The sequence below is a fragment of the Leiobunum rupestre genome, chromosome 5, assembly GCF_980474605.1.
Source record: "Leiobunum rupestre chromosome 5, qqLeiRupe1.1.hap1, whole genome shotgun sequence".
NCBI classification, from domain to species: Eukaryota; Metazoa; Arthropoda; class Arachnida; order Opiliones; family Sclerosomatidae; genus Leiobunum; species Leiobunum rupestre.
In genome coordinates, this window is record NC_143388.1 from 658,624 (window position 1) to 682,807 (window position 24,184).

Consider the following 24,184-nt stretch of genomic DNA (forward strand, 5'->3'; position numbering starts at 1 on the left):
TGCGAGATAAAAAATTTCTATTATAAAGTTGTAGGCCGTCATCGAAAACCCTTAAAAATTGTTCACTCGACGAAAAACAATTTATTTATCAGAGAAAATTCGAGCTTGAAAAATTTACAAGTTGGTGAAGCCAAATTACGATTGTTTGAAACGATAATTGAAACCGAATTACCTAATCCAGTTGAAACTTTGGTTAAAAAAACGACCGGATTTAAAAAACACGAGGCTATAGGTCAATCCTAAACATGCATTGGGTATTTAAAGGAAAACTTTGGGAGATTATTATCAGTGTTTGATAATATTTCGAACAATGCCTCGTTATTCAGTAGCTGAGCGTACCGAGATAGTTGCCATTTACTATGGAGAAGCAGCGCAAAACCTTAGAAGAGTGACTGAAATCTTCGCAGAAAGACATCCAAATGGAGCACCATCTGTAAATACAGTAAGACGAGCAATTCACGATTTCAATCAATTTGGTAACTTGCAACCTAGGTTTCGCGGATTGGGTCAACCGGATTTAGACTTCGAGAACAATGTACTCGCGTACTTTGTGGCATATCCTCGTCACAGTTGCGCTAACGCCGCTGCTGATTTGGGTTGTTCTGCAAATCGTGTGTGGAAAATTCTTCGTAAGAATCGCTATCACCCATACAGAGCTACGCTCCACCAAGGACTAATTGACGGAGACCATCAAAGACGTTATGAATTTAGCAACTGGTTACTAAATGCTGTCCAAGAAGATAGACAATTTTTGCGCCATGTTTTGTTCTCCGACGAAGCGTCATTTTCTAGAGATGGGCCCTTTAATCATCAAAACAGCCATCTTTGGTCTGACATCAACCCACATTGGGGTTTTGAATATCATCACCAGGTTCAATTTGAACGGGTCAATGTTTGGGTTGGACTTGTTGGAAACCGTTTGATTGGTCCCTTTTTCCTGCCGACGAACCTCAACGGCCAAAGGTATTTACATTTTCTACAGAACGAACTGAGTGACGCAATCGACGACCTTCCATTGGCTGAAAGACGTCAGTTGTGGTTTCAGAAAGATGGCGCCCCTCCGCTTTTTTCCCGGCAAGTAACTGAGCACCTCAACAACGAGTTTCCTGAAAGGTGGATAGGGAGAAATGGTCCAGTGCATTGGCCAGCAAGGTCACCTGACCTAACACCGCTGGATTATTTTCTCTGGGGATTCGTTAAAGCAAAGGTATACGCCACGCCCATTGAAACTAGGGAGGAACTCATTAGACGAATAATCAGTGCTTGCCGAGACGTCACACCAGAAATGGCAGAGAAAGCGTTTGAGAACTTAATTGTCCGCGCACAAACCTGTGTTGCAGCCAATGGTGATATTATTGAAAATGTTGTGTAAAAATTTATGTGAATAAAATATCTGCATTTAAAAACCAAACGTGTACATTTTTTCAAGTGTGAAAACTCTACTACGTTTGTATTAGACTTGTTCCCTTTTCAATTATCGTTTCAAACAATCGTAATTTGGCTTCACCAACTTGTAAATTTTTCAAGCTCGAATTTTCACTGATAAATAAGTTGTTTTTCGTCGAGTGAACAATTTTTAAGGGTTTTCGATGACGGCCTACAACTTTATAATAGAAATTTTTTATCTCGCACCTAGTGGTCGAAAAATAATTTTTCAAAATTGGTGAAAAACATTACCGAAAACGCTCAAATTTCTCAAACTGATGTCCCCCGGTATAGAGAATTGACCTTCCAAATTTGAAATCGGTACTATAAATAGTTTTTGAAAAAAAAAACACTTTTCCGAGCAAAAAAAAGACCCTGTATAGGTACCTCGACTTTTAAAATTAAACTCCTTGCCTTCACGCTGTGGGAAAGTTAAGGGGAAAAGTAGGCGATTTGGGTGGTGAGATACCGTTTTGTTTTTTTTACTATAGTAATTTTTCCACGGGGGTACAGGTAAAAAGGGTTGTTGTATAGGGCTAAAACCTTTAAAGGAACTGCGATTATATTTTCATTGAAGGCCTTTGCTATATTATTTCTATTAAATTTGAATAGAAAATTAATAATTAATTTTCTAAATTTTTTTAATTTTTTCCAGATAATATAAAAAGGTCTCACCAGATGGCGGTAGCGTTTTGGCCAGAAATTTCTACCTTGGTGTGTTAGCCTCTATTACTGACTTTAATCCATGGAAAATAAAATAAAATGGCGTCCATATGCGATGCATAAGCTCGAGATTCTTAAGACTTGGTCTTTTAGTAACAAAATAAGTTATATAAAAAATGCAATTTGCATGGTAAATTGTGGTGTAGTAGTTATAGGCGTGAAATTTCGGCGTAATGTGTTGGGTTCGAATCTAGAAAGGTCGAAACTTGATAAATGGGTGTCATTTGGATGAACGAATCCAATCCTTGTCAGTAGGAATGTAATTAAATTATTGTAAATGTAATTCAATTCTTATAAATGTAATTCAATTCTTATAAATGTAATTCAATTATTATAAATGTTATTCAATTATTATAAATGTTATTCAATTATTATAAATGTAATTCAATTATTATCAATGTAATTCAATTAAATTATTTATAATAAGGTTATTGTTTATTCAATTGTAACACAAATGTTATTCAGAGGAATATTAATTTTTATTTCGGATTATGATTATAAAATTTTATGAAGTACTAGAAAAGAAATTAGACTAACTGCATAATCACGGCCGAGAGAGTAGGGACGCTGTACTTCGATCATCAGGCGCGTGCTAGTGTGATCGAGTCCCCTTTCGTGGAAAGTATTTTATATCGTTATATATGTATTATAATCTGGCAACGACTCGTGGTCTAGTTATATATTAGTACCCTGACTTTTAAAATGAAACCCGATGCCTTCACGCTGTGGGATAGTTTATGGACCAAGTAGTTTTTTTTTCAATGCTGCGATGCTTTTCATTTTACGCCATAGTAATTGTTCCAAGCGTGTTGAGGTAATACGGCTTTTTAATGTAAATGTTTTAAAGGGACTGTGTTTATAGTGTCATTGAATTTCTTCGGCATTTAATTTCTATTAAATTTAAAAAGAAGTGTAGTGAAATAATTTTCTAAGAATGTTGCAGGTTTTAATTATAAATAGATCACACCAGGTGGCGATGGCGTCAAGGTCTTGAAAATTTAACTTTCACTATGACTGGGATAATCATAAAAATAAATAAAACGGCTTCCAGTTGTGTGAGCTGTCCTATAAAGGAAGAGTCAGTTTAAGCAGCTGCACTCCGAAAGAACTGCACTTCGAGGGAAATTATCGTTACTTAACCGGTCTCTTATTGTAAGGTAGCCCCGCTTATTGTATTAATGTATGTAATATAACGAGTTATATATAGGTACCTCGACTTTTATTATTAAACACGTTGCCATCACGCTATGGGAAAGTTAAGGGGAAAAGCAAGCGATTTGGGAGGGGAGATGCCTTTTTGTCGATTAGTAATTTTTCCACGCGGGTACTGGTAAAAGCTTTGTTGTAAAGTGGTAAAACTTTTGAAGAATTATAGTTTCATTGAGTGGCCTTTGTTATATAATTTCTATTAAATTTAAATAGAAAATTTATAATTAATTTTCTATGAATATTGTATATTTCCATTTAAATAGGTCATACCAGATGGCGGTATCGTTTTGGTCAGAAAATTTAAAGTTGTTGCATAAGCCTCTTTACTATGGCTGGTCTATGAAAAATGAAATAAAATGACGTTCATATGCAATGCATAAGCTCGAGATAGTTAAGGTTTCGTTTTTTATTAAAAAAAATGTCATATAGAAGTAAAAGCTCGGCGTGGTAAAGTGTGGTGTAGTGGCTATAGGCGTTAAAATTTCCGTCAAATCTCGTCGTAATGTTATGCGTGCTAATCTAAAGAGAGAGAAAATATTTGAATGTGTTTCAATTGCAAGGAATTTGTGGCCCCCCTACACGTATGAAATTTTTCCCTGTAATTAAATAGTATCATGATCAACTACCCTGAAATTGAATACCATTGACTCATTTTCCGTGTCGGTGTGCTACTAATTTTTTTGTCTAAAATTACTTCAAAATATCTATTCGATAGTCACGTGACTCCTAAAGTATAGGTTTAAACTATCTTTTTAACAATCTTAAAGGGGCTCAAAAGCGGAGACGCATTAATAAAATTTGCTAGTATATTTTTTTAAATTCATTGCGCATGCGTGAATCTCTGAGCTTTCGCCATGTAAGTAATTCGTCAGAAATTAGTGTTAGGTATATCTGGTACATGAAGAGTTTATAAAAGCGTTTAGACTACGCTCGTACTTTTAAGGTTTTGGGGCCCTTTAATCACGTACTTGACAGTTATTTTCTCTTCAAATTAAAATGATAACTTTAAAATGGTTGACAGCAAACAAGTTTCCTAAATTTTCATTAGGGGTGTCTATTAAATAAATAAATAAACTCTGACAGCAAACAAGTTTCCTTAATTTTCTCTAGGTGTGTCTATGAAATAAATAAATAATATCTTTGATATCACATCCCTCAGATCGTTCATGCTTCCACTGGCGAATTTTTTTATCTCCAAATATTTAAACTTAGAATTGGTGTATATGGCAGCATAACCTTCGAACCTTCTTATAAATAACCAGGCAACGAGCGGAGAGTACCGGTGCCTTTGACGTCACGATGGCCGTTGATGAAAGTGCGATCACTTTTGAGATCAGTTTAATTTTCCATATCGGTTAGCATAGAACCATTTAGCGGCCACTGCAAGAAGTTCGCTTACCTACTGTAGTCTACCTCCAGTCTTGTAGAGGTTTAGTGAAGGGATTATGAAGCTGGACCCTCCAAGGCTAGAGTGCCTAAATCTGTAAGTGCTTATATTCCTAAAGATAATTCACTTTTGGTTATTAAAGGATTTTTGAATAACGATAACTCTTGCTATGCTATCTCCACTTTACAAGCTTTTTTTCTAAATTCTAGAATTTGTCAGAAGTATTCGAGAAAAAGTTATTTCTCCAGGACCAGCAACTGTTGCATCGCAACAATTGCTGCGTCAGAGGGAAGATCCCGATATTTCACTTTTAGGAACTTCTATTGTCAGGGATACACTTGATGTACTATTTCATGGATATGACCAACAGGATCCAGTGGAATTTTTCATTAATCTGTTACGAAAACTTGAAGATTAAAATGTTCTTATTGATAATTTATTTTTATGTCGTGTTCAGTATCAAAGTAGATGTCCAAATTGTCATAATAATAGAGTTTATAATCAGCAACCTCATGATGTTAATGTTTTCTTTGTTTATGTATTAGCTGATAAAAAAAATTAAGTTTTAATGAATTGTTGGACTATTGGGAGTTGTTTGAACACCCTTGTGTTCAGTGCCAAAATAAAATGAAGGAACGTTGAATGATATTGTATTCTTCTAGTAAATATTTAATTTTGAATTTTGTAAGGGTTTACTAACCAGGGGGCTCAACAATTTAAAATTCACACTCCAATTAAAGAGTTTAGTTCTGATAAAGTAAGAATGAATGATTCCTTGTTCAGAACAAAAGCTGCTGTAGTTCATATTGGAAAAGATTGTTCAGCGGGGCATTACATTGTTGCTCTTAAGAATCCTGGCTCTGGACCAGAGTGGACACTTTGCAATGACAGCCATATTAGTCCAAGAAAAAGGTTTTTTAACAATTTGACTGATGATTATTGTTTATTTTTAGAAAAACTATAATTTCATAAATGGCTGCATGTATTGGAAATTATACTTGGTCGAGGTACTTCAGTGTGTCCTAAGAACTTGGATCAAAAAGTTGGATTCCCTTGACATTCCAAAGTTGCTGATGACAAAGTAGTATTCACATAAAACGTGAGTGAAATTCATTGCTAGTATTAGTTAGTTACCAAAAATATTTTCCAAAATGGTTTAAGTAATATATTGCTCCCTATTAGTTTGTAGTCTTATAGGTAGTATTATTTTTTAAGTTATGGGAGGGTAAGAAATGAACTGGAATACGAGCGATGTATGAGACAAACCCTGCAATCTTTTTTCCTGTTTCGAAAATGCAATTTATCATATTAGAAAGGTTTATGAAAAGTTGATAATTTAATGACCTAAAGTAAGTAACAGAGCATTAGGATTATGTTTTCTTTATAATTTTATTATTTTTACTATTTGTGTTTTTTTAATGTAGAAAGAGCCCCTTTACCCATATATTGTAGTTTCTTTTAATGCAGTTAGGGTTTTAAATATGTATTAGTTTTATAAATTTTAAAATTATCTTAAGTTATGTTGAGTTTACAACTAATCATCTATAGGACTGGGAGTTACTTATTAATTGTTTGGCTTGATTTGACTAGACAACAATATTTTACTTCACAAACACTTCTAATTATATGCTGTTGAAACAATCAATTGACAGTGGGCCTTGTGTAATCGTACCTATAGTGGCATCGTAATTAGTGAAATCGTATCAACTTAAATAGTAACAAAAATGAGAACAGGTTTGCTTCCAAAACACGTAAAAGACGTTACTTATTTCCCCTGATTGGCACCTGAATCACTTTGAGATTCCCCGTATTGTAGCCTGTCCGTGCAACGCACTCACTTCGCTCAAGCGCTGGGGGCGCGCGGCACCTCCCCAACCCCATAATTAAAAAAAGCGATGGGCCATCTATAACGCGACCTAGAGGACAGTACCAAGCCTTACGCATAAAGTATATACTTTTAATTACAACCAGAAAAAAGCGTTTGTGGTCCAAAAATACAAAACACCTAGAAAATGAACAAAAACTGTAATTGATTTTATTAAGTACGGGAATATCACGTGGAAATTATTAGGACACCGAAACTGTGGTGTCGGCGAACACACGACGGAAATAAGTACAACGAAACACGTGAAAATACCCAAAAATGAGAAATGTTTAAAATTATATTAAAAAATCCAATTATCATTTGCGGCCAAAATAAAAAATACCCTCGGCATCTACGTGACAAGGTCTATCAGGCACAACCAAAATTAATATAAAATTCTATAAGGCCGCGGAGTTCACTTCACCCGAATGGGTATATAATTCAAAGCAGGTGTCTTTGGACTAGTGCCTTATATTTGTGTAACACTTGTGACTGTGGGGACCGGAGAATAAAAGAGACCTTATACAAAACATTTTCTTGATGGGAGTAGTGGCATAATTCTTTGATATCAAGTGGCTGGATACCAGTTTATTTCAAATCAGTCAGTCCTCGATAATTCACTGTTAAATTACTGCCAAATATTCATCTACTAAGACAGACGGTTTTGTGCTGCTACATTGCTGGAATTGGTATACAATTTAAAACAGCTGTCACTGGACTAGTGCAGTATATTTGTCTAACCCATGCGACTGTGGGGACTGGAGAATAAAAGAGACCACGGTAAAAAATTCTTTTGGTCGGAGTAGTGGGGTACTTCTTTGATATCAAGTGGCTAGATATCAGTTTATTTCGAATCAGTCAGTCCTTGATAATTTACCGTCCAAATAATTCCAAATATTCATCTACTTTATACTATTAGCAAAATCAAGACCGAGAAAAGTTTTCTACTGCGACATTACTGGAATGGATATACAATGCAAAGCAGCTGCCATTGGACTAGCGCCGTATATTTGTCTAACCCATGCGACCGTGGGGATCGGAGAATAAAAGAGACCTTGCAAAAACATTATCTAGGTCGGAGAAGTGGTGTACTTTTTTGATATCCAGTGGCCGGAGACCAGTTTATTTGAAGTCAGTTAGTCCTGGATAATTCACTTTTCAAATACTGGCCTATATTCTTCTATTATATACTATTGTCAAAATCGAGACAAAAAGGTTTCTTACTACGATATCAATGGAATGGATACACAATGATTAGCAGATGTCATTAGACTAGCGCCCCGTATATTCGTTTTTTTCGTTGATTGTGAGATGATATCAATTGGCTGAGAAAGTGGTTTATTTGAACTCAGTTAGTCCTTTATAACTCATTGTGCAGATGCTGCGAAGTATTTCTCTATTATATATCAGTTGGATATCCAAAAGAAAGAAGGTGTGTAGAATTGAGCGATTGCAGAAATTATAATTCTAGTGAGCTTACAAAGTTGATGTACTATTTCTTGTGAGAAAAACCTGAATAAGCTATTTTCACTAATTTTCCTAAACAATGCAATTCAATTAAATTTTATTAATTAACTACAGCTCAGTTTGGGGGCCGAAGTCATCTTGCGACTTATTTGCAAGTTTTATTGACTGCTTTTTTGGGTTTTGACTGTCTTAATTTTTAATTCACACCATCGAGTCAGCAAACTATTGAAATTTATCCATCACACCACAACACGAAAAGTGTTGTATTTTATTTTCCAGACTCTCGCAATGGAGTTTTACAGTGGCTATTATTGGGACATATTTCAATTGATGAACTCGTGCATTAATATTTTATTGTTAGTTAGAAATGTTGCGAAACTTCCTTTAGTTATAATTGATATTTCCAAGGTGCCACTCGTTTCATTTCTAAAAATGGTTCTAATGAAAAAAGTTAGTTTAAGACAATACTTTAAATAAAGTACTAATAATAATATTCAGCTAAGCTAATGCTTTATGTACCCCATTGGCTTTAGTCAACTAGCGAATTATTAAGTCGTGTCTGGGTTATGCTTACAATGTTAGTTCAAGAATGTATTTATTTATACCTAGTGAGAATGTCTATGTCGAGACGGTTTTTAGCCCTTCTCTCAATCCACCCGTAGGTCCCCCCAGTACGCTCCTCCGCTTAAAATAAAACGAATAGTCCCGGTATTTCATTGACTGCTTAAAATTAACGTCACCTAACGCGATGGAAATCAAACGCCGGTGACGTTTTGTCTTTCCCCACGCGTGAAACGGGGGAAAGGCGTTCAACGTGCCCGGCGATTGTCGCAACATAATCATTCTTCCTAAATATAAATAAATATATTCTTGGTTAGTTTATGCAGGTTTTTTTTCCAATTCTGCATTTTAAGGTCAGTGGGTTTGTTGAATGACGATGTGGCGCCAGAACATTTATTAAATAGGGTTTAATGTTATTATTAAGTTAAAATCATTTTCATTTATAGATAGAATATAATTAAATTAAATGGAGAGAAACGTTACTGTAAGCAATTTGCAAAATAATTTAAGAATTTCACTCAAAATGTATTTATGGTTTGATTTGAAAAGTAAAATTGTACTGATTTTGAAAACTATTTTATTTTTGGAATGACAAATTTATTACAAAAATAATATAATTCAATATTGAATCAGCAGCTGTTTTGATTTATAAGTATAAACATGAAACAAAGTTATCATCTGGGTATGTTATAATTTTATAAAAAAATAAATTTGTATCTCAATGTACATGTTTTAATTTTAATTAACTACATATAATATAACAGTACATCAGCTGTTTGGTGTTATTTGGGGACAAAATAAATAACTTATAACGAATTACAACTTTTTGAAAGGATCTTTTTTTATTGTAAAACTGAAACCCTCTTTATTATTGTTTACATTAAAATCTAGTACAATGGTCCCGAAATTTTATTTTATTCATCAGTTCAGAAGAAGGGTCATATATTATCTAAAATAAGTCAACGTTTGTCAAAAATATATAGTCCCCTTAGTATCGTGACGTTTTCCTAATTGCTTTACGTCATCACAATAGCTTTATTGGTGCACAACGTTTTTAGTAGAGTAACTGGTAATATCACCGTAATTATTTTGGGAGCTTTAAGAGTGCCGTACCTTATTTGGAAAATGGCAAGGTTTTGGAATTTACTCTTTTTGTCATCCAACGCGCAGTAGCCCGCGAATCAACGTTTTTATTATATTATAAATCCTTTTTAATCAAAATAAAAAATATGTCTACTTAGTTTGTAAAGGCCGTGATATAAAGGCTGAAAAGCAAAACTCCCCTCTCAATACACACCAGACTTCAGTACGAGATAAGGTACAATTCTACTTAGGGCGATGCCACTAAGTACGATTCTACTAAGGGCAATGTCCCTTCGTACAATGCCCCTAAATAAGATGTTATTAGGTACCATATTCCCTAATACCTGTCCCTTCTTAGCCGCAGTAAAATGCCCAGGTGTACCTATATATCCCCTTTTTACTCAGCGTAGCTGAGCTTTTTCCGATAATTTTAAAATGTTTAGTTGAGATTTTTCCAAACCTTGCAATTGCCCTTCGAATAATGCTAAGTTTGCCCGTATCCGTGGCAAAGGCGGAACGTTCCTTTTCTAAATTAAAACTGATTAAAACATACTTGCGGTCAACCATAAATCAATAACGATTATCGGGTTTGGCTATGATTTCTATTGAACATGATATAAGTCGTTCAATAAATTATAGTTTTTTAATTGAAAATTTTGCGTTAAAAAAGCTAGAAAAGTAGATTTATAAAAACGATATATTTGTGAAAGGAAAAAAAACATCAAGTCATCAATGACATTTCAATGTATTTCGTTATTAACAAAAGTATTCTTTGTAATGTTTTTTTTTTAATTTTACGGAAAACGATTTGACATAAAAAATAAAGTATCTTGTTACTAGTCAGATTATTGGTATTAAAATATCGAAATATCTTGTGAATGATTTAGTACAGAAGGAAATATTAAACTTTTTATCACTTGAAACTTTATTATAAAGTTGTCAAAGTACTTAAGTTAGTATAAATGTGCCGAGCGAGCGTAGCGAGCAAGGCCGTTTGCTAGAATTTAAACAATGAAAAGGGAAATCGCGTTTTCAATTTTGCACCGGGCCTCACACAAACTAAAACCGCTACTGAGTGTAACTGGAAAATTCCAATTCCCAATTTCCCATGTAAAAACATGGACAGCGACATTTGCATAAGATTATCTCTGAAGCTATTGCAAAACTAGAATTTCACGGTATAAAAGTTATCTCAGTTATCGCGGATGGTGTAAGCACCAACAGAAGAGCGTTTAAAAATTTGTTCAGGACGGTTATAAATGGGAGAACATTTATGCTGCTGATGAAGAAAGATTGGTGTATTTTATTTGTAACTCGCCCCATTTGCTAAAAACTGCCCGAAACTATTTTCAAACAGAAATTTTCATTTAAAAACTAAATATTTGTACCGCAATGGTTAAAATATATTGTGGACCACAATTTTAACTCTGTATGATGAAGATTGTACAAGGGCTCCTTTTAGGCTTCTACCAAAGATAACCAATGACCATGTCTATTTAGAAAGTTATTCTAAAATGCGGGTACGGCTAGCTGCGTAAGTTCTCTCGAAAACTTGTGCCGATGCCCTCGAGCATGAATATGGTTCCAAACATTCTGAAATTGTCAAGTTCATTAGAATAATGAACACGTTTTTCGATTTAATGAATGCAAAAAAGCCTGAAAACTGGTTAGTTAAAAAGAAACGGTGATTTGGAACCATATAAAGATCCAGCTGATCCACGTTCAGAAGTAAGTTATCATTTAAATTCAAAAATAGGTAGTGGATACCCAGTGGCGTAACTACGTGGGACAATTGGGTCAAGTTGTCCCAAAAGAGCACCTACTGAAGGAGCGCCATTTCGATTCGGAATTTTTCATATTGGTGTTTCTTCTGAGTAAATATTCGGTTTATACGTAATATTAGATTAAATCAATTTATAGGGGTCCCACAATCTAGGAACAAGGGGCCCACAATGGATAAACATTATTTAGTCATTATTAGCGTACACAAAAATCTCCTGGCGCCGCACCTGTTCTGAAATATATCGGGGTTGTGGAGAAGGACGCTTTGTTTCAAGTTGTCCCAGGGAGTTTGATGATAGTTACGCCACTGGCTATACCTAAAACCTTTCATATTAATTTGATTTCAGTGGTTAGAAAATGATTTCATTCAGTATTTCAAGGATTGGGAAACTGAAGTGAAAAATAGACCAGGCAATTTCACAGCACACGAGCAGAATAAGATGATAATTAGTAGAGAGACAATTGAAGGTCTACTTATGATAGGTATTGTAAAAAAAACTAGTTTCTGTAACTTAAGAATAATATCTAATAGTGGTATACTCATTATTTTCAGCTCATTCTGTTCCTGAAATTGTTCGTTTCTTTTTATTAAAGACCGCAATGTTTTTTATGACATATAACTTGTTTCAAGACGTACTAGAACAAGAGTTCGGTAAACATAGAGGTTCTTGTGGTGGTAACACCAACCGGCAACCCCGATGTAATGCACTATGGACCAAATGTAGACCGTTTTATGCAGCTAGAAAACGAAATAACTGCCCCTAAAGCGGGTAATACTTTAGTACTTTAAAGACAAATACAACTTTTATTTATAAAAATAATGGTTTTCCAATATTTTGAAAATAAAATTAATCACAAATTCGCTTTTATAGGAACAACTAACAAAAACATATGAAAGTATTTTTTGAAACTTCCTCAGTAGCAAATTTTGGTCGGGCCGACGACGACAATCTTAGGCTGACCGACTGTCTCGGCAAAGTTTTCGCCAAAGGGTCAAAATGACGCAGTTGGCCGACTGCACGTTTTTGGTCGGTCTAGAGTCCCTTAATCGATGTCGGCCCAACTTATTTCGGGAATACTTTACCGACTCTGTAATTGCTAGTTTGCCAACCACTACTTTATGACCACATACCGACGTCCAAAATTTTAGTCGGGCCAACGGAAATATCTTAGGCTGACTGACTGTGTCGGCAAAGTTTCCGCCAAAGGGTCAAAATGTCGCAGTTGGCCGACTGCACGTTTTTGGTCGGTCTAGAGTCCCTTTATCGATGTCGGTCCAACTTAATTCAGGAATACTTTCCCGACTCTGTAATTGCTAGTTTGCCAACCACGACTTTATGGCCATATACCGAGGTCCACAATTTTGGTCGGGCCAACGGCGAAAATGTTAGCCGGACCACTGTGTCGGCAAAGTTTCCGAAAATGGGTCATAATGTCACGAATGGCCGATTAAACGTTTTTGGTCGTCCAAGAATCGCCAATTAATTTTTAAGACCTTATACCGACCTCCAAAAAAGTGTCAACGTCTATTAACTAGGCTTATTTATATTAATTGTAATTGAAAACTAACAAATATTTGTGCATTAAATTTATTAAATTTTATATAAAAACGTATAATATTAACAGCTCGTTATTTAGCAATATAACTTCTGCGCCTCTCAACAATATCACAATTTTTTGTTGATGCGTATAACATATCAACTATGTAGTTTTGAACAAAAATGATTAGGTTTACATATGCTTCATTTTGAACTCACTGTTTCGAAGATGATTTTTTCAAAATGGCACTTAAGATCAAATTATTCCTTGTATTTTGAGATCTATATATATTTCGCAAAGGCTATGGCTTCTAGCTTTGAATACTGATATTTTTGTTAAGTAATGACACATTGCTAAAAATTAATCAAAAGGGTTATTTGAAATGAATGCACATATTTAGCATCAAACTTAGGGAACTGAATTTTAAAGGAACTGCAAATTATACAATTTTAGATAAGCATTTTAGAAATTTTAACAAACTAATAATTCGAATATTAAAATAAAAAAAATCAATTTCTACAAATGAAAAAAGTCAGTGTTTGGCTATAAAGCTCGTTTAACTAATTATTTTCTGAATTTAATAAATGAGGATGTTTTGAAGGTGGTAAAAGGTTTCCACAGTTTTTAGGAACTTTTTAAGTTATGAAATTCAAGAGCTTTCATATAAAAATACTACCATATTGAGTTTTCTAAGATTTCAGTTAGGCAATGTTGGTTAGCATTTTACTTTGATTTCCTAAACAAGTTGATTAAAAAATGATTTTCTGGTTTCGGTCATTGAGGAAAACATGAAAATTAAATTTGTACCATTTTAGTAAGCTATGAATCTATTCATATTGAAACCTAAACAATCCTGAATTTATTAATTTTAGTTATTTTTTAACTATATCACAAAATATATTGTAAAAGGATTAATTTGGAAATTTTAATAAAAAATACCAGTATTCACTTTTACGACGTTAGGCTTTAATGACGTGGCAGTGTTAATACTATTTGTCGTGGTAAATCTTATTTAACACTGCGTTAAACCATGGTATAAATTTTCTAAAAAAATCTCAATTTTAACAGTTTACAAAACAATATCAAAAACAAGAATATTGCTTAATTTTAAGCTATATTATTGTGTCGCAAATTTGACACTATCATATTATTCTGTTTCGTCGTTTTCATGTTGTGCTTGCATTAAATTTCTTCTTTGTCGACCACCAAATCGGTCCTTGTCATGTTTGAACCACATCTTTATAGCTCTCTCAACGTCTGTTTCTTTCACTACTAGAAGTTGCGTTGAAATTTTCACTGCATCTATATGTATCAATATTTAAAATCGATCTCTTGAATTCGTGAAATTTTCCAAAAATAATTACCTACTATTACATCCTTCAGCTTTAAGTTCTTGAAGGCAACTTTTTGGTTCATGCCTTTCCAGTTGCAACTAAGGACAACTTCGTGAGAAACAAGATGTTTCATCATTCCCCTGGTAGAATCTGGTATTTTTCTGTTACCACAACTTGCTAGTTTATTAACCTTTATTTGTGAGGATAAATTAAATAATATTTCTACGTTCCCATAATTTACTCAAAGCTTTACAACTCACAGCATTTCTTTTAACAGCTGGGTCAGATAACGTATTGTCAAATTCTTATAAATCTTCAATTGATTTAATAGGAAAATCAGGAAAAACTGAGAGGTCTATGTCTACCGTTTTCAGCTTAATTTCGTCTTTAACAAGTTGGGTAAGATTCGTCAATTTTGTGTTCATATCACACAACAATGACATAATTTTTCGTTTAAAGAGTTTATCTGGAATATCTACAAATGCATTTTTTTATTTTTTTATTTGCAAAATAATTTCATATTGAAATTTTAAATTTACCATCTAAAAGTCCAGAAATTGATGATGGTACAGGATTTTTTCGGGAAATGCAGACTTGGGGCTTTTGTTTTTTACTAAAAGTTATTAAATATTATAACAACAATAAAAACCCAAACAAGTTAAACATCATACCACCATTATGTAGTAAAGATTGTGATTCTAAGTCCAGTTTCATTGAAATCATTTTCTTTAGTGCTATTACTACTGGTGCAAACTATTTTTGGGTTTTCATCATATATTGATGATCCGTTCGATAAACTTAAACAGTTTTCATTAAAATTTCGTTGAACAAAAACAACAAAAGTAAATGACACTATATTTGAATATACATTTACATACCCTCGCCATTTATGTTTTTTTTCTGATTCTGAGTCACTGTTTTCAAAAACTACCTCCTCGACATTATCATCGACATGTAAGTCATTTATTTCATTGCTCTTATTAGAAGATTCCTCTAAACAATCACGTCATTAACTAATAATTTGCTAAGAGTTATTTTAAATTTTAATTTTATTTTTTTATAAAATTATAACATACCCAGATGATAACTTTGTTTCATGTTTATACTTATAAATCAAAACAGCTGCTGATTCAATATTGAATTATATTATTTTTGTAATAAATTTGTCATTCCAAAAATAAAATAGTTTTCAAAATTAGTACAATTTTACTATTCAAATCAAACCATAAATACATTTTGAGTGAAATTATTTTGCAAATTGCATACAGTAACGTTTCTCTCCATTTAATTTAATTATATTCTATCTATAAATGAAAATGATTTTAACTTAATAATAACATTAAACCATATTTAATAAATGTTCTGGCGCCACATCGTCATTCAACAAACCCACTGACCTTAAAATGCAGAATTGGAAAAAAAACCTGCATTTATAAACTAACCAAGAATTTATTTATTTATATTTAGGAAGAATGATTATGTTGCGACAATCGCCGGGCATGTTGAACGCCTTTCCCCCGTTTCACGCGTGGGGAAAGACAAAACGTCACCGGCGTTTGATTTCCATCGCGTTAGGTGACGTTAATTTTAAGCAGTCAATGAAATACCGGGACTATTCGTTTTATTTTAAGCGGAGAAGCGTACTGGGGGGACCAACGGGTGGATTGAGAGAAGGGCTAAAAACCGTCTCGACATAGACATTATCACTAGGTATAATTAAATACATTCTTGAACTAACATTGTAAGCATAACCCAGACACGACTTAATAATTCGCTAGTTGACTAAAGCCAACGGGGTACATAAAGCATTAACTTAGCTGAATGTTATTATTAGTACTTTATTTAAAGTATTGTCTTGAACTAAATTTTTTCATTAGAACCATTTTTAGAAATGAAACAAGTGGCACCTTGGAAATATCAATTATAACTAAAGGAAGTGGTGCAACATTTCAAACTAACACTAAAATAATAATGCACGAGTTCATCAATTGAAATATGTCCCAATAATAGCCACTGTAAAACTCCATTGCGACAGTCTGGAAAATAAAATACAACACTTTTCGTGTTCTGGTGTGATGGATAAATTTCAATAGATTGCTGATCGATGGTGTGAATTAAAAATTTAGACAGCCAAAAAAGCAGTCAATAAAACTTGCAAATAAGTCGCAAGATGACTTCGGCCCCCAACCTGGGCTGTAGTTAATTAATAAAATTTAATTGAATTGCATTGTTTAGGAAAATTAGTGAAAATAGCTTATTCAGGTTTTTCTCACAAGAAATAGTACATCAACTTTGTAAGCTCACTAGAATTATAATTTCTGCAATCGCTCAATTCTACACACCTTCTTTCTTTTGGATATCCAACTGATATATAATAGAGAAATACTTGGCAGCATCTGCACAATGAGTTATAAAGGACTAACTGAGTTCAAATAAACCACTTTCTCAGCCAATTGATATCATCTCACAATCAACGAAAAAAACGAATATACGGGGCGCTAGTCTAATGACATCAGCTAATCATTGTGTATCCATTCCATTGATATCGTAGTAAGAAACCTTTTTTGACAATAGTATATAATAGAAGAATATAGGCCAGTATTTGAAAAGTGAATTATCCAGGACTAACTGACTTCAAATAAACTGGTCTCCGGCCACTGGATATCAAAAAAGTACACCACTTCTCCGACCTAGAGAATGTTTTTACAAGGTCTCTTATATTCTCCGATCCCCACGGTCGCATGGGTTAGACAAATATACGGCGCTAGTCCAATGGCAGCTGCTTTGCATTGTATATCCATTCCAGTGATGTCGCAGTAGAAAACTTTTCTCGGTCTTGATTTTGCTAATAGTATAAAGTAGATGAATATTTGGAATTATTTGGACTGTAAATTATCAAGGACTGACTGATTCGAAATAAACTGGTCTCTTGATATCAAAGAAGTACCCCACTACTCCGACCAAGAGAACTTTTTAACATGGTATCTTTTATTATCCAGTCCCCACAGTCGCATGGGTTAGACAAATATACTGCACTAGTCCAGTGACAGCTGTTTTAAATTGTATACCAATTCCAGCAATGTAGCAGCACAAAACCTTCTGTCTTAGTAGATGAATATTTGGCAGTAATTTAACAGTGAATTATCGAGGACTGACTGATTTGAAATAAACTGGTATCCAGCCACTTGATATCAAAAATTATGCCACTACTCCCATCAAGAAAATGTTTTTTATCAGGTCTCTTTTATTCTCTGGTCCCCACAGTCACATGTGTTACACAAATATAAGGCGCTAGTCAAAAGACACCTGCTTTGCATTATATACCCATTCGGGTGAAGTGAACTCCGCGGTCTCATAGAATTTTATATTAATTTTGGTTGTGCCTGATAGACCTTGTCACGTAGATGCCGAGGGTATTTTTTATTTTGACTGCAAAAGATTATTTAATTTTTTAATTTAATTTTTAAAATTTATCATTTTCATTGAATTTTATATTAATTTTGGTTGTGCCTGATAGACCTTGTCACGTAGATGCCGAGGGTATTTTTTATTTTGGCCGCAAATGATTATTGGATATTTAATATAATTTTATACATTTCTAATTTTTGGGTATTTTCACGTGTTTCGTTGTACTTATTTCCGTCGTGTGTTCGCCGACACCACAATTTCGGTGTCCTAATAATTTCCACGTGATAAACCCGTACTTTATAAAATCAATTACAGTTTTTGTTCATTTTAATAATAATCAGCTAGGCTAATACCCAAGGCACCACCTTAGGCCTAAGTCATCAAGCGACTTTTCAAGCCTTTAATTCAGTTGGCCGGGTTACAATGCGTAGGAGGGTGGTGGCAAGCCCTACATGCCACACGATCGAGCCAACAGCTCCCTAGACTAACTATTACCGTTAACCTCAACAAGTTTTTGGGGAAGGGGAAACCGAAGAGCTCGGGGAAAACCCCTTAAACCAGTGAGGAGAGAACTTGCAAACTCAACGCAGAAGGAGTTGTTCCGAGTTTCCACCCAGTGCCACAAGCTGGGATCGAACCCGGCTCCTCTTGCTGCAAGGTGAAAGTGCAAACCACTTCTAGGTGTTTTGTATTATTGGACCACAAACGCTTTTTTCTGGTTGATATTAAAAGTATATACTTTATGCGTAAGGCTTGGTACTGTCCTCTAGGTCGCGTTATAGATGGCCCATCGCTTTTTTTAATTATGGGGTTGGGGAGGCGCCCCCCCCCCCCCCCCCCCAGCGATTGAGCGAAGTGAGTGCCTGGCACCGTCAGGCTCCAATACGGGGAATCTCAAAGTGCTTCAGGTGCCAATACGGGGAAATAAGTAACGTCTTTTACGTGTTTTGGAAGCAAACCTGTTCTCATTTTTGTTACTATTTAAGTTGATACGATTTCACTAATTACGATGCCACTATAGGTACGATTACAGAAGGCCCACTGTCAATGCTCGGAATGGAGCTGAAGCGCTTCAAAAAAGGGGTGCCGACGGATACACGACGGAATTATTTTTTAGAAAACCGTTACTAATCCCCTAAAATGACTACTTTTTTAAAATTGAGTTAATTAAAAAAATATCATTTGCGGCCCAAAAAAATAGTTTCGTAATCTACGCGTCAAGTGCTACATTTTCCACCAAAAAAGGGAAAATTACATGAGGCCAATGTAGTTCAATTTTGCCATCCACTCCAGTAATGTCGCAGTAGAAAACCTTTCCCCGTCTTGATTTTGCGAATACTATAAAGTAGATGAATATTAGGCAGTATTTGGACAGTGAATTATCAAGGACTGACTGATTCAAAATAAACTGGTCTCCAACCACTTGATATCAAAGAAGTACGACAGTACTCCGACCAAGATAATGTTTTTACAAGGTCTCTTTTATTCTGTGGTCCCCACAGTCGCATGGGTTAGACAAATAAACCGCACTAGTCCAATGACGGCTTCTTTACATTGTATACTAATTCCATTAATGTAGCAGCACGAAACCTTTACTGACTTAGTAGATGAATATTTGACAGTAATTGAACAGCGAATTATCGAGGAGTGAATGATTTGAAATAAACTGGTATCCCGCCACTTGATATCAAAGAAATATGCCACTACTCCCATCAAGAAAATGTTTTTACAATCTTTCATATTCTTCAGTCCCCCCAGTCCCACGGGTTAGTAAAATATACGGCACTGGTCCAATGATATCTGATTTGCATTGTTAAACCACTAATGTTACAGTACAAAAACGTTTTCTTTCTTGATTGTTACAACAGCATACAATTAGAAGTGTTTGTGAAGTAAAATATTGTTGTCTAGTCAAAGCAAGCCAAACAATTAATCAGTAACTCCCAGTCCTATAGATGATTAGTTGTAAACTCAACATAACTTAAGATAATTTTAAAATTTATAAAACTTATACATATTTAAAACCCTAACTGCATTAGAAGAAACTACAATAGATGGGTAAGGGGGCTCTTTCTACATTAAAAAAACACAAATAGTAAAAATAATAAAATTATGAAGAAAACATTATCCTAATGCTCTGTTACTTACTTTAGGTCATTAAATTATCAACTTTTCATAAACCTTTCTAATATGATAAATTGCATTTTCGAAACAGGAAAAAAGATTGCAGGGTTTGTCTCATACATCGCTCGTATTCCAGTTCATTTCTTACCCTCCCATAACTTAAAAATAGTACTACCTATAAGACTTCAAACTAATAGGGAGCAATATATTACTTAAACAATTTTGGAAACTATTTTTGGTAACTAACTAATTCTAGCAATGAATTTCACTCACGTTTTATGTGAATACTACTTTGTCATCAGCAACTTTTGAATGTCAAGGGAATCCCATTTTTTGATCCAAGTACTTAGGACCCACTGAAGTACCTCGACCAAGTATAATTTCCAATACATGCAGCCATTTATGAAATTATAGTTTTTCTAAAAATAAACAATAATCATCAGTCAAATTGTTAAAAAAACCTTTTTCTTGGACTAATTTGGCTGTCATTGCAAAGTGTCCACTCTGGTCCAGAGCCAGGATTCTTAAGAGCAACAATGTAATGCCCCGCTGAACAATCTTTTCCAATATGAACTACAGCAGCTTTTGTTCTGAACAAGGAATCATTCATTCTTACTTTATCAGAACTAAACTCTTTAATTGGAGTGTGAATTTTAATTTGTTCAGCCCCCTGGTTAGTAAACCTGACAAAATTCAAAATTAAATATTTACTAGAAGAATACAATAATATTCAACGTTCCTTCACTTTATTTTGGCACTGAACACCCTTGTGTTCAAACAACTCCCAGTAGTCCAACAATTCATTAAAACTTAATTTTTTTTATCAGCTAATACATAAACAAAGAAAACATTAACATCATGAGGTTGCTGATTATAAACTCTATTATTATGACAATTTGGACATCTACTTTGATACTGAACACGACATAAAAATAAATTATCAATAAGAACATTTTAATCTTCAAGTTTTCGTAACAGATTAATGAAAAATTCCACTGGATCCTGTTGGTCATATCCATGAAATAGTACATCAAGTGTATCCCTGACAATAGAAGTTCCTAAAAGTGAAATATCGGGATCTTCCCTCTCACGCAGCAATTGTTGCTATGCAACAGTTGCTGGTCCTGGAGAAATAACTTTTTCTCGAATACTTCTGACAAATTCTAAAATTTGGAAAAAAAGCTTGTAAAGTGGAGATAGCATAGCAGGAGTTATCGTTATTCAAAAATCCTTTAATAACCAAAAGTGAATTATCTTTAGGAATATTAGCACTTACAGATTTAGGCACTCTAGCCTTGGAGGGGCCAGCTTCATAATCCCTTCATTGCTTACAACAGCTTCAATACCCAAATCCATTTCATTCCGCGTTTGTTCAAATGCCTTTACTGACACAGGTAAACTTCTTTTTGCTGATCTATTAAGATTAAAGTTTATTTGTGGTAAATCAGGCCTAAACTCAATTCTTAGACGATGATACTCAACTATTGCTTTACAATCAGGATGTATTTTTGACGCATCAAAATCAAGCAAATGAAGGGCATCCAAAGATGTGACTCTCCAAAGAGCCACGTATGCCATCGCACTTTGAAAGACGCTTGGTCCTATATTTATCAAAGCACATTCCAAATTCATACCTTGACACTTATGTATAGTAACCACTGGAAATTGACTTCTTGAAACATAAAGGTTTGTCAGAATTTCAAACTTATTACAATCTTCCATGTTAGTTACTAACTGCGACAATGGTCAACGGGGCCTGAGCGTGCTGCTTGGTGGTGCCGCCATGTGTCGACAGCCCAAGGGTCACACAAACTGATTGTTGGAGACCCGAACCGAGGCGGGCGCTTTCCAAAGGCAAACGTAACGCCAGAGGCTGCGTTCAATTAGCCATTTAGAGTAACATAAATCCTTTTAGCGGCCATCGCACGAAGCTCACGTAGCTACTGGATTGCCGTCCGCAAACTCACTAAACCTCTACAAGACTGGAGGTAGACGACCTAAGCAGACGAAAATACAGTAGGTAAGCGAACTTCTTGCAGTGGCCGCTAAATGGTTCTATGCTAACCGATATGGAAAATTAAACTGATCTCAAAAGTGATCGCACTTTCATGGACGGCCATCGAGACGTCAAAGGCTCCGATACTCTCCGCTCGTTGCCTGGTTATTTATAAGAAGGTTCGAAGGTTGTGCTGCCATATACACCAATTCTAAATTTAAATATTTGGAGATAAAAAAATTCGCCAGTGGAAGCATGAACGATCTGAGGGATGTGATATCAAAGATATTATTTATTTATTTCATAGACACACCTAGAGAAAATTAAGGAAACTTGTTTGCTGTCAGAGTGTATTTATTTATTTAATAGACACCCCTAATGAAAATTTAGGAAACTTGTTTGCTGTCAACTATTTTAAAGTTATCATTTTAAATTGAAGAGAAAATAACTGTCAAGTACGTGATTAAAGGGCCCCAAAACCTTAGATGTACAAGCGTAGTCTAAACGCTTTTATAAACTCTTCATGTACCAGATATACCTAACACTTTGTAATTTCTCACGAATTACTTACATGGCGAAAGCTGAGAGATTCACGTATGCGCAATGATTTAAAAAAATATACTAGCAATTTTTTAATGCGTCTCAGCTTTTGAGCCCCTTTAAGATATTTAAAAAGATAGTTTAAACCTGCCGAATAGATATTTTGAAGTTATTTTAGACAAAAAATTAGTAGCACACCGACACGGAAAAGGAGTCAATGTATTCAATTTCAGGGTAGTTGATCATGATACTATTTAATTACAGGGAAAAATTTCATACGTGTAGGGGGGCCACAAATTTCTTGCAATTGAAACCCATTCAAATATTTTGTCCCTCTTTAGATTAGCACGCATAACATTACGACGAGATTTGACGGAAATTTTAACGCCTATAGCCACTACACCACACTTTACCACGCCGAGCTTTTACTTCTATATGACATTTTTTTTAATAAAAAACGAAACCTTAACTATCTCGAGCTTATGCATTGCATATGGACGTCATTTTATTTCATTTTTCATAGACCAGCCATAGTAAAGAGGCTAATGCAACAACTTTAAATTTTCTGACCAAAACGATACCGCCATCTGGTATGACCTATTTAAATGGAAATATACAATATTCTTAGAAAATTAATTATAAATTTTCTATTTAAATTTAATATAAATTATATAACAAAGGCCACTCAATGAAACTATAATTCTACAAAAGTTTTACCACTTTACAACAAACCTTTTACCAGTACCCGCGTGGAAAAATTACTAATCGCCAAAAAAGGCATCTCACCTCCCAAATAGCCTGTTTTTTCCCTTAACTTTCCCATAGCGTGATGGCAACGGGTTTAATGTTAAAAGTCGAGGTACATATATATAACTCGTTATATTATATACATTAATACAATAAGCGGGGCTACCTTACAATAAGAGACCGGTTAAGTAACGATAATTTCCCTCGAAGTGCAGTTCTTTCGAAGTGCAGCTGCTAAAACTGACTCTTCCTTTATAGGACAGCTCACGCAACTGGAAACCGTTTTATTTATTTTTATGATTATCCCAGTCATAGTGAAAGTTAAATTTTCAAGACCTTGATGCCATCGCCACCTGGTGTGATCTATTTATAATTAAAACCGGCAACATTCTAATAAAATTATTTTACTACACTTCTTTTTAAATTTAATAGAAATTAAATGCCGAAGAAATTCAATGACACTATAAACACAGTCCCTTTAAAACATTTACATTAAAAAGCCGTATTACCTCAACACGCGTGGAACAATTACTATGGCGTAAAATGAAAAGCATCGCAGCACCGAAAAAAAAACTACTTGGTCCATAAACTATCCCACAGCGTGAAGGCATCGGGTTTCTTTTTAAAAGTCAGGGTACTAATATATAACTAGACCACGAGTCGTCGCCAGATTATAATACATACATAACGATATAAAATACTTTCCACGGAAGGGGACTCGATCACACAAGCACGCGCCTGATGATCGAAGTACAGCGTCCCTACTCTCTCGGCCGTGATTATGCAGTTAGTCTTTCGAAATTTCTTTTCTAGTACTTCATAAAATTGTATAATAATAATCTGAAATAAAAATTAATATTCCTCTGAATTTAACATTTGTGTTACAATTGAATAAACAATAACCTTATCATAAATAATTAAATTGAATTACATTTATAATAGTTGAATTACATTTATAAGAATTGAATTACATTTATAATAATTGAATTACATTT